Raw genomic sequence first — 12271 nt, 5'->3', positions numbered from 1 at the left:
CTTGGTACAGGAGACAACTTCCTAAACAGAACACCCAGCACTCCTGCTCTAGGATCAACAATTAATAAATGAGGCCTCATGAAACTCAAAAGCTTCTGTAAGACAAATGTTACCATCAATAGAACAAAATGACAGCCTAAATATCAGGAAAGGATCTTCACCAACCCTACATCTGACAGAAGATGTTGTTTTGACCATATTTGTTGTGAGGCTGTATAAATTGGTAATCACTTGTTTGGTCCTTTGCATGGTTTGGGTGATTCTAGAAACTTGGTTATGCTTTAGATTTTGTAATTTAATGGACTCTAGGTCTAGGTTTTTAAAGAATTTGCTTATAATAGCCTGAATTTCGTTGGTGTTTGTTGTACTGTTTCCCTGTTCATCACTAGTTCTGTTCATTTGAGTAGTTTCTTTCTTTCTTTGAATTAACTGGGCCAAGGTTCTGTTGATCTTGTTTATTTTCTCAAAGAACAACCTCTTAGATTCATTGATTAATTGTATTGTTAGCTGTGTATCTATTTTATTAATTTCTTGTTTGATTTTATTATTTCTTGCTATCTTCTGAATTTGGGCTTTATTTGGGTTTTTTTTCTTCAAATTCTTCCATTGCATCATTGTTACTGTGCATCTTCTGATTTTTTTTTTTTTTTGCATCTTCTGATTTTTAACATAGTGCTTTGAGCAATTTCTCGCTTAGGTCTGCCTTTAATGTCTCCTAGAAGCTTAATTGTGTTGTATTTTTATTTATTATTTAATTCTAGGATTTGTTTGTTTGTTTCCTGACTTGTTTTCTGGCCCATGTGATTCTGTACTTACTAAAGACTTGTCTGTTGTTTATTTTCATTTTTATTGCATTACATTAGATAGAATGCATGAAGTTAATCATATCTTCTAGATTTTTTTAACGTTTGGTTTTTTACCAATATGTAATCTATTTTATTTTTTATTATTATTATTACGTATTTTCCTCAATTACATTTCCAATGCTATCCCAAAAGTCCCCCATACCCCCCCCCCACTTCCCTACCCACCCATACCCATTCTTTTGGCCCTGGCATTCCCCTGTATTGGGGCATATAAAGTTTGTAAGTCTAATGGGCCTCTCTTTCCAGAGATGACTGACTAGGCCATCTTTCGATACATATGCAGCTAGAGACAAGAGCTCCGGGGTACTGGTTAGTTCATCACGTTGTTCCAACTATAGGGTTGCAGATCCCTTTAGCTCCTTGGGTACTTTCTCTAGCTTCTCCATTGGGAGCCCTGTGATCCATCCAATAGCTGACAGTGAGCATCCTCTTCTGTGTTTGTTTGGCCTCGGCATAGTTTCACAAGAGAGAGCTATATCTGGGTCCTTTCAGCAAAATCTTGCTAGTGTATGCAATGGTGTCAGCGTTTGGAAGCTGATTATGGGATGGATCCCTGGATATGGCAGTCTCTAGTCCATCCTTTCATCACAGCTCCAAACTTTGTCTCTGTAACTCCTTCCATGGGTGTTTTGTTCCCAATTCTAAGAAGGGGCACAGTGTCCACACTTTGGTCTTCATTCTTCTTGAGTTTCATGCGTTTAGCAAATTGTATCTTATATCTTGGGTATCCTAAGTTTTGAGCTAATATCCACTTATCAGTGAATACATATTGTGTGAGTTCCTTTGTGATTGTGTTACCTCACTCAGGATGATGCCCTCCAGGTCCATCCATTTGGCTAGGAATTTCATAAATTCATTCTTTTTAATAGCTGAGTAGTACTCCATTGTGTAAATGTACCATATTTTCTGTATCCATTCCTCTGTTGAGGGGCATCTGGGTTCTTTCCAGCTTCTGGCTATTATAAATAAGGCTGCTATGAACATAGTGGAGCATGTGTCCTTCTTACCGGTTGGGACATCTTCTGGATATATGCCCAGGAGAGGTATTGCTGCTGGATCCTCCGGTAGTACTATGTCCAATTTTCTGAGGAACCGCCAGACTGATTTCCAGAGTGGTTGTACAAGCTTGCAATCCCACCGACAATGGAGGAGTGTTTCTCTTTCTCCACATCCTCGCCAGCATCCTCTGTCACCTGAATTTTTGATCTTAGCCATTCTGACTGGTGTGAGGTGGAGTCTCAGGGTTGTTTTGATTTGCATTTCCCTGATGATTAAGGATGTTGAACATTTTTTCAGGTGCTTCTCTGCCATTCGGTATTCCTCAGGTGAGAATTCTTTGTTCAGTTCTAAGCCCCATTTTTTAATGGGGTTATTTGGTTTTCTGGAGTCCACCTTCTTGAGTTCTTTATATATATTGGATATTAGTCCCTTATCTGATTTAGGATAGGTAAAGATCCTTTCCCAATCTGTTGGTGGTCTTTTTGTCTTATTGATGGTGTCTTTTGCCTTGCAGAAGCTTTGCAGTTTCATGAGGTCCCACTTGTCAATTCTCGATCTTACAGCACAAGCCATTGCTGTTCTATTCAAGAATTTTTCCCCTGTGCCCATATCTTCAAGGCTTTTCCCCACTTTATCCTCTATAAGTTTCATTGTCTCTGGTTTTATGTGAAATTCCTTGATCCACTTAGATTTGACCTTAGTACAAGGAGATAGGAATGGATCAATTCGCATTTTTCTACATGATAACAACCAGTTGTGCCAGCACCATTTGTTGAAAATGCTGTCTTTCTTCCACTGGATGGTTTTAGCTCCCTTGTTGAATATCAAGTGACCATAGGTGTGTGGCTTCATTTCTGGGTCTTCAATTCTATTCCATTGGTCTACTTGTCTGTCACTATACCAGTACCATGCAGTTTTTATCACAATTGCTCTGTAGTAAAGCTTTAGGTCAGGCATGGTGATTCCACCAGAGGTTCTTTAAATGAGCTTTATTGGGCTACTGTCTAGAATGTATATTCTTTTTGTTTCCATAAAATGTTCTATAAATACCTTTTATATTCATTTGATATATGGTTCTATTTAATGATTTATTTATTTATATGTCTATGAATGTTTTTTCCGTGTATATGTAGAGAAAGTACTCTGCATCTCTGATATCTACAGAGCCAGAAGAGGGTGTCAGATTCCTTGAAACTAGAGTTACAGGAGGTTGTCAGACACCTTGTATGTACTGGAAACTGAACAGGTCCTCTGGAAAACCAACAAGCCCTATTAATTATTGACAAATCTCTCTATCCCTATATGATGCCATTTAATTCTGGTGTTTCTCTTTTATTGTTTTTCTAGTGGCCTGTTGTAGGAGTAAGTGGTGTATTAAAATCAGCTGTTCTTACCACGCTGGACTTAATCTGCCTTCAAGCCTAGTAATAAAATTTTTTTATGAAAATGGGTGTGTTTGTATTTAGAGTTGAGTTTGGCTCCTGAGCTTGGTACATATGTGTTTAGGATTATAATGTCTACTTAGTTGGTTGTTCCTTTAATTAGAAGTAACTATTCTTCTTAATCTCTACTAACGTGTTTTAGTGTGAAGTCTGTTTGTCAAATATTAGTATAAAGAAGTCCACTTCCTTCCTGTTCACATTGGCTTAGAATATTTTTTCCATCCTTTCACTTTAAGGTGGTTCCTATTTTTCAGCTGACACAAATTTCTGGAAGGCAACAGAAAGATGGGTTTTATTACTTAATCCAGTCAACTAAGCTGTGTCTTTTAATTGAGAAATTAAGGTTATTAATGAATGATGTGTGTTGATTGCACTCACTTTTTGTTTGTGGTTTGTATTTTCTGTCTGTGTCCTTAGTTCTATTGTTTGTCCTTAGTCCTGTTGTAACGTCTCAGAAATTATAGCCACACTTGCTTTCCTCCCACATTCTCTTGGCTATGCTTATTCTTCTCTGGTCTGAACTATTGCTTCCAGTCTTATCTTTTTACTACTTCTTTTACTTTTCTGAGATTATAATTCCATCCTTTCCCCCCTTCCCTTTCCTTCCTTCACTGCCTGTCATATGATCTTCCTTCCTTTCTTGTCAACCCATGACCTGTCTCTTCATTACTTGTTGTTACATGCATACTTACATATATTCCTAAACATATAAGTACAAACTGCTGCTCAGTATGCATAGTGTAACTATCTGGTATTAGATAGCCCATCAGTATGTTCTTCACTGGGGAAGGCTCTCCCCGCTCAGCAATCCTTGGTTGCTGTAGTTCTTTAAATAGGAAGGAGGCCTCTTGGACTTTGCCCATCCTTGTTAGCATGTCTATTTTGTTCTTGTTTAGGCAGTCATGATGGTTCTTTCCTTCCTTTGGACGTTTGCACTGTGCCTTCTGGTACCATGAAAGCCGGTCCTCAGAAGGAAGCTTTCAGGTCAGTTCCAGTTCCTGCTTTAGTATTATGAACATTACAATAATGTTTAGTTAGGCCTCTGTTAGGGTGATGTGGAGGAAAAAATGAGTTGGTATTTTAGATAAATGTTGTCAACTGAGCAATGAATATCATAAAATACAAGGATATATCATATTATGCCCTAGGTATTCTTCATGCTTATACCTTGCTTTGATTCGTAAGTTTTCTTTGAAAAGGGGACTGTATTCTGTAGCCCCCTATCTTACATTTAGGGTGATGAACATGACAAGGATAGGCTTAATGATCAGCTGTATTTATGATCTACCCAGAAAATATTTTAGCTCAAGCATTTGTAAAATAATTTGTGTTTTGCGGGGGTTGGGGGGGGGGAGAGACATGCTACAAAGCTAGTCTTTGAGAAGTTACTGAACTCAAAGCAGAAGTTCTCAAGGATTTCTGTCTGTTATAATGTTTACTGAATTCCCTGTGCTTACAAGGCTTGCCTTCTTTTCAGAACAGACAACTAGGTCTCTGATAAACAGTAAAATGTATGGATGCTAAATAATGATAACACTTGGGTGAAAGTCTATGTGAATTATACCAAAACTGAGTAGATGGTGAAGTTGCCTCAGTTCTCTGGCACTAGTTTCATTCTATAATAAAAATATTAAAAGCACTTGCCTTGTAGAGTTGTACTGAAGATTAAATGACTTAACAGATGCATGTGTAAAGTGTCCAACATGTTTCTAGGTGATAACATAATCCTAATATCATTCATGTATTCTGCTGTTTAGCACTGTAGCCAACATCTTTGCTTCACTCAGAATTCCTTTCATAAAGAAGGATATTTTCTCCCATAGCTTGAAACTGAATTGTCTGGTACACCCTGGCTATGTTTAGTCCCTTTTGACTTCTTTGTGTGTTTGTTTTCGTGCATAAGATAGGGGCACCTTTAGCCAAAGCATATTTCAAACTCATTTTGTATACAAGATTGACTTTGAAATCTCAAGCCTCCCAGATATTGTTGCACCCAGCTTCCTTTGCAACTTTTGTTTATATGCATTAATTTCTAGTATTCCTTTTTTTAGTATAGTTTTTATTTTATTTTATTTTTTATTAAACTAGTAAAATTTATTTTAAAATATACAACACAGTATTGACATTTTTAGGTCATCAAAATAATTTATAATAGTCAAATGCCTCTTAAATATACATGATATCCTCTGAAGCTAAAAGTAATATGCACTCAACCAGTTTTTAAAATCTATTTGGAACATTAAACATGATAGAAGTAGGAGAAAAATCTATTAAACCCTCTATGAAAGGAAATTGTGACAAGTTCCTGATTAGACAGAAACCATTCCATCTACAAGGGAGACTACTCAGCATAACGTGGCTTCAAAGGATGAATTGGGTAGTATTCCTTCTGTTTCTATTTTGTGGAATAGTTTGACGAGTATTGGAATTAGGTCTTCTTTAAAGGTCTGATAGAACTCTGCACTAAACCCATCTTATCCTGCGCTTTTTTTGGTTGGGAGACTTTTAATGGCTGTTTCTATTTCTTTAGGAGATATTGGGCTGTTTAGATAGTTTATCTGATCCTGACTTAACTTTGGCACCTGATATGTGTCTAGAAAATTGTCTATTTCATGCAGATTTTCCCATTTTGTTGAGTATAGGCTTTTTCCTCAGTTTCTGCTGTTATATCTCCCTTTTCATTTCTGATTTTGTTAATTTGGATACTGTCTTTTTGTCCTCTTGTTATTCTGTTTAAGGGTTAATCTATCTTGTTGATTTTCTCAAAGAACCAGCTCCTGGTTTGCTTGATTCTTTGTATAGTTCTTTTTATTTCTACATGGTTGATTTCAGCCCTGAGTTTGATTATTTCCTGCCGTCTACTCCTCTTGAGTTTATTTGCTTCTTTTTGTTCTACAGCTTTCACGTGTGTTGTTAAGCTTATAGTGTATGCTCGCTCCAGTTTCTCTTTGGAGGCACTCAGAGCTGAGTTTTCCTCTTAGCACTACTTTCACTGTGTCCAATAAGTTTGGGTATGTTGTGCCTTCATTTTCATTAAATTCTAAAGCGTCTTTAATTTCTTTATTTCTTCTTTGACCTTATCATAGAGTAGGGCATTGTTCAGCTTTCATATGTATATGGACTTTCTGTGGTTTTTTGTTGCTGTTGAAAACCAGCCTTAGTCCATGGTGATCTGATAGAATGCATGGGATTATTTCAATCTTCTTGTATCTCTTGAGGCCTGTTTTGTGACTGATTATATAGTCAATTTTGGATAAGGTACCATGAAGTGCTTCAAAGAAGGTATATTCTTTTGTTTTAGGATGGAATGTTCTATAGATATCTGTTATATCTGTTTGGTCCATAATTTCTGTTAGTTTCAATGTGTCTCTGTTAATTTCTTTTTCCATGATCTGTCCATTGATGAAAGTGGGGTGTTGAAGTCTCCAACTATTATTTTGTGAGGTGTAATATATACTTTGAGCTTTAGTAGAGTTTCTTTTATGAATGTAGGTGCCTGTCTTAGTCAGGGTTTCTATTCCTGCACAAACATCATGACCAAGAAGCAAGTTGGGGAGGAAAGGGTTTATTCAGCTTACACTTCCATGCTGCTGTTCATCACCAAAGGAAGTCAGGACTGGAACTCAAGCAGGTCAGAAAGCAGGAGCTGATGCAGAGGCCATGGAGGGATGTTCTTTACTGGCTTGCCTCCCCTGGCTTGCTCAGCCTGCTCTCTTATAGAACCCAAGACTACCAGTCCAGGAATGGTCCCACCCACAAGGGGCCTTTCCCCCTTGATCACTAATTGAGAAAATGCCTTACAGTTGGATCTCATGGAGGCATTTCCTCAACTGAAGCTCCTTTCACTGTGATAACTCCAGCTGTGTCAAGTTGACACAAAAATAGCCAGTACAGTGCCCTTGAATTTGGAGCATAGATGTTCAGAATTGAGAGTTCTTGGTGGATTTTTCCTTTAATGTGTTGATTATATTTGATATTACAATGGCTACTCCAGCTGGTTTCTTGGAACCATTTTCTTGGAAAATTGTTTTCCAGCGCTTTCCTCTGAGTTGGTGTCATTATTTGACACTGAGGTGTGTTTCCTATATGCAGCAAAATGCTGGGTCCTGTTTACCTATCCAGTCTGTTATTCTATGTCTTTTTATTGAGAAATTGAGTCTATTGATATTAAGAGATATTAAGGAATAGTGATTGTTGCTTCCTGTTATTTTTGATGTTATTTTTATATTTGTGTGGTTATCTTCTTTTGAAAGAAGAATACTTTCTTGCTTTTTCCAGGGTGAAATTTCCCTCCTTGTGATGATTTTTTTCCAGCTATTATCCTTCCTTTGTAGGACTAGATTTGTGGAAAGATATGGTGTGAATTTGGTTTTCTCATGCAATATCTTGTTTTCTCCATCTATGGCAATTGAGAGTTTTGCTGGGTATAATAGCCTGGGCTGGCATTTGTGTTCTCTTAGGGTCTGTATGAGATCTGCCCAGGATGTTCTAGCTTTCATAGTCTCTGGTGAGAAGTCTGGTGTAATTATGGTAGATCTGCCTTTATATGTTACTTGACCTTTTTCCCTTATTGCTTTTAATATTCTTTCTTTGTTTTGTGCATTTGGTGTTTTGACTATTATGTGATGGGAGGAATTCTTTTTCTGGTCTAGTCTATTTGGAATTCTGTAGGCCTCTTGTATGTTTATATGCATCTCTTTCTTTAGGTCAGGGAAGTTTTCCTCTATAATTTTGTTGAAGATATTTACTGGCCCCTCGTTGGGAATCTTCACTCTCTTCTATACCTAGGTTTGGTCTTCTACTTGTGTCCTGGATTTCCTGGATGTTTTGAGTTAGGAGCTTTTTGCATTTTGCATTTTCTTTGATTGTTGTGTCAATGTTTTCTATGGTATCTCCTGCACCTGGGATCCTCTCTTCTATCTCTTGTATTCTGTTGGTGATACTTGCATCTATAACACCTGATCTTTCCTAGGTTTTCTATCTTCAGGGTTGTCTCCCTTTGTAATTTTTTTATTGTTTCTATCTCCATTTTTAGATCCCGAATGCTTTTGTTCAATGCCTTCACCTGTTTGGATGTGTTTTCCTGCAATTCTTTAAGGGATTTTTGTGTTTCCTCTTTAAAGGCTTCAGGCTGTTTACCTGTGTTCTCTTGTATTTCTTTAAGAGAGTTATTTATGTCCTTCTTAAAGTCCTCTATCATCAACATGAGATGTGATTTAAAATCCAAATCTTGCTTTTCCGGTGTGTTGGGGTATCCAGGGCTCACTGTGGTGGGAAAACTGGGTTCTGATGATGCTAAGTAGCCTTGGTTTCTGTTGCTTATGTTCTTGCCCTTGCCTCTCACCATCTGGTAACCAGATGGTTATCTCTGGTGGGAGCTGGTCTTGCTGTCTCTGAATGTGGCTTGTCCCTCCTGCAAGCCTGTGTGCCAGAACTCCTGGGAGACCAGTTCTCTCCAGGAGGAATTTGGGTATGGACAGCTGTAGCACAGGGTCAGCTCTGGGGTAAGATGGAAACTGGAAGGATCCTGTCCCCAGCTTTTCCTTGGTTCCTGTATCCTGATGGCTTAGAGCGGATCTCTCTTGGGCCAGGAATTTGAGCAGAAGTGGTGGTCTTATCTGTGTTCAGAGGTGAGTCAGCACTCCTGGGAGACCAGCTCTCTCCAGATAGTATTTGGGTATGGAGTTCTTTTGCACAGGATCAGCTCCAGGCACAGACAGAAAGAAACCAGAAGCATTTCTTTCTTACTGATATAAATAAGCATTCTTTATTAATATATCTTGAAGATGTCTCATTATCATTTTATATTTCAAAAATTAAGCAAATAATCAAAACTTTATCCCTTACTATATCACAAAGTTAAAGGTCTGACCAAAATAAACATTTATGTCTGATTATCTACTAAAAATGAGTACAATGTTGGAAGTGTTATCAATAGACAGAAATGTAAACTCTTTCATATTAATGTTTTGTTATGGAAATGTTTTGAATGAATTCAGTGAAGTCTCTAGTCCCCTGGTGACTTTTTTTTTTTTTTTTTTTTTTTTTTTGCCTGTCTATCCTCTATGCAGTCTGAGATGTAGCCATAGCCCTCTACCACCCTTACCCTTGAAAATAGACTGGTTCTGTGCCCTTTTAGTACTCCATGCTTATCTCTGCCATGGCCAGGTCCATTAAATGTCAACTTGGCTATCTAACTCCTCACCCTTCTCTTCCCATGTAGTAACCACCTTAAGATGTGCACTGTGTTCTCCTAGTCTTTGGGTTTTCAATGACCATCATAGTACTTACCACAAATTTGGTATACCAAGATAACTGGTGCATAATTGTGTAAACAGTGGAGATGTAGAAGATAATGGCAGGGGGAGGGGTTCTCTGTGTAGTCACTGACTCAAAAATCACCAGGCTAAGGGCCAACTCAGCACCATTATTAGTAAGACAATTACCTGTGTGCTTATGGTTTTTAACTGGTCTAATGGTGTCCCTGTACTTACAGAATGTGTGCTGGCCCACAAAGAGCTCACCCTTCACCCTTTTAAGGAAATGAAAATATAATTTAAGTAATGAATAAAATTTAATTTTGCCTCTCACCAGGGCCAAAGTGGGTGCTTCGGCCCTATTCTCAAAGTCCTTTTCTATTCCAGAAGTTGGAAACCTAACCGCCTACAGAGGCCAGAATGGTGGAATGAAACAGGAAGCCGCTGAAGGGAGCTGGAAAGCCAAGCCCTTTCTGGAGGAGCAGCCCCTGCTCTGTTCCAGATGACCGTGGAGAGGCAGAAATGTTGACTCACTCTTACCGCACTCACTGTCCAGTTTCTCAGGTAAACAGGAATTGTCTTTTTCATTGAAGTCTTTTAGTTTAAATATTGCCAATTAATTTTCTGTTGTTGTTGTTGTTGTTGTTGTTTATAAACCCTGTATAAGCCAAACACTTTTGTAAGTGGGATTTGATCCGAAGTCCTGTTTATAACCAGTATATTTCTTTATTTGTTAGAGACTTTACTTTCTTCAGGTTTGGCTTTTTATTGATTTGTCCCCTGAGTTATTTTATGCTTCGTGTTGGGCTTCTGAAGTTGCCTTTCCAGTCTTTAACTTGAGTACTTTGTGCTCAAATTCTCTTTGGTAAGCACATTTTTACACTTACTCTCAGCATTCCAATAAGTATCAATACCATGCAAAATGATTCTCGTTCAAGACACTATATATGATATATATAGTGTCACACACCTGCAGATATCACCACTTATTTTGTTTCTAATGTCTGAGCTTAAACACATTAAAAGATCGTTTATTTCATGTAGCTTGTATGGTTTAGAAGATCCCTCTCTAAAATACATACAAAAGCACTCTCTTCATCTTGTTTCTTGAGAGAAGGTATTAGAACTTTTATTAGACCACAGTTATGCAAGATCTAATTATGTTATCAGGAGACTGACTGGATCTGAGTAGTCCTAGGGGTTTATGCATATGCTGAGACATTGTCTTGAATGAGTGTCTCATTGATGAGTTGCTACAATTTTTTCACTTCAAGGGTAGCCTGATACTACAAGAACACTTAGAAGAAATATGTAATGGCACTTGCCATACATCCAAAGGACAGAATCAGTGTGTGGAAGAGAAATCTAAAAGAGCAAAACCAGGCTGATGAGTCTGCACCAAACTGGAGTGTTGTTTGCACTTTGTTTCTCTGTATGACATAGAAAATAATCAAAAAGTAGAAGAGGCAACCTACAGAATGGAAAATGTATTTACCAGCTATACAAACTGGAAAAACTTAATATGCAAAACCTATGTTTCTAAAACTATAGCAAAATAAGTAATCCAGTTTTAAAAGAAAAAATACTTTTTTCAAAAGATTTAGAGAAATTCAAGTTGAAACCATAATGAGATGCCACTTCACTCCAACAAGCGTGGTTGTAATTGAAAAGACAAAAGATAACAATTGCGGATGTAGATGTGGAAAATGAAAAGCCTACATACTGCTGGTGAGAAAGCAAATGAGTATGACGATCCCAAAGCAAAATCTAAAGTAGAGCTGTTATCTGACACAGCACTCTCATGATTGGGTATATATCCAAAAGATGGAGTCGGTGTGTGGAAGAGATCTCCTTACTTATATATTGATTGTAGATACAAAGTGTGTGCATATGTATGTATAAGCAGATGAGTGCATATAAAGAAAATATGATACACATACACATGAGGGTGGAATCTAGTGTAGCCATTACAAAGAATAAAATTCTACCATTAGCAATAACCTGGAGGATATTACCTATAATGCAAAAATTAGACAAAGACAAATACCACATTTTCTCACCCATTAGTGAAATCTAAACCAAAAAAAAAAAAATTTTTTTCACAGAAATAAAAAATAGAATGGTAGTTCGTTGCCCATGGGCAGGGTTGGCTGTGCAAAAAAGGTTCTGAGAAAGATGTTGGTCAAATGGAACATGATTACAGATGGGATGGATAAATTTGAAGAGTTCTATTTGATAACTACATGATGACTAAGTGATTATTTTCAATAATAATTTGGCCTTCATAAATTAACCTGCCTCTGAAGTAGCCAGAATACTACTCCTACAAGGATAAAATGCAAAAACTACCACTCTTATCATGTGTGCTTATATAAATGTGCACCAGGTTTTATTATCACTATTCTTCATGACAATCTTCATAGTACAGAAAAGCAAAAAAAACTAACATAATAGAATAAATATGTAGAAATAGGTCATAGATAATTTTCTTTCGGAATAATAGTGAGTTTCTTATTTTATAAATACCCTATTATTTTTAAAACTAATTACAAAAAAGACTTAAGGATACGTAGTTGAGACCAGTTATTGCTCAGTTTCTATATTTAAAAAAAGACATTGTTTAAAGAGAACTGAATATTACAAGAGAGAATTACAAAGGAAGCCTAAATGTCCTAAGTTTTTGTTTGTTTTGTTGGGGTGGGGGGGG

General features: G+C 37.2%; 1 protein-coding gene across 13 annotated transcripts in view; it reads left to right on the top strand.

Moving 5' to 3' along the window:
- Positions 1-12271, top strand: part of Mbd5 (methyl-CpG binding domain protein 5) — a 377887-nt gene that overhangs the window by 283580 nt on the left and 82036 nt on the right. For 12 of the 13 annotated variants that reach the window (XM_085834930.1, XM_029474046.2, XM_085834925.1 and 9 more), the window contains one exon: positions 9952-10128. The gene's annotated coding sequence lies outside the window, so the exon portion shown is untranslated. Of the gene's footprint in view, positions 1-4203; positions 4292-9951; positions 10129-12271 lie in introns of all 13 variants that reach the window. The other variant, XM_085834921.1, reaches the window with a different exon arrangement.

Source organism: Mus caroli, unplaced genomic scaffold (assembly GCF_978045245.1).
Source record: "Mus caroli unplaced genomic scaffold, Mus_caroli_1 scaffold_2, whole genome shotgun sequence".
In the NCBI taxonomy this organism is placed as follows: domain Eukaryota; kingdom Metazoa; phylum Chordata; class Mammalia; order Rodentia; family Muridae; genus Mus; species Mus caroli.
Note: the sequence above shows the minus strand (reverse complement) of the source record. Positions and strands in the feature narration are given on the sequence as shown.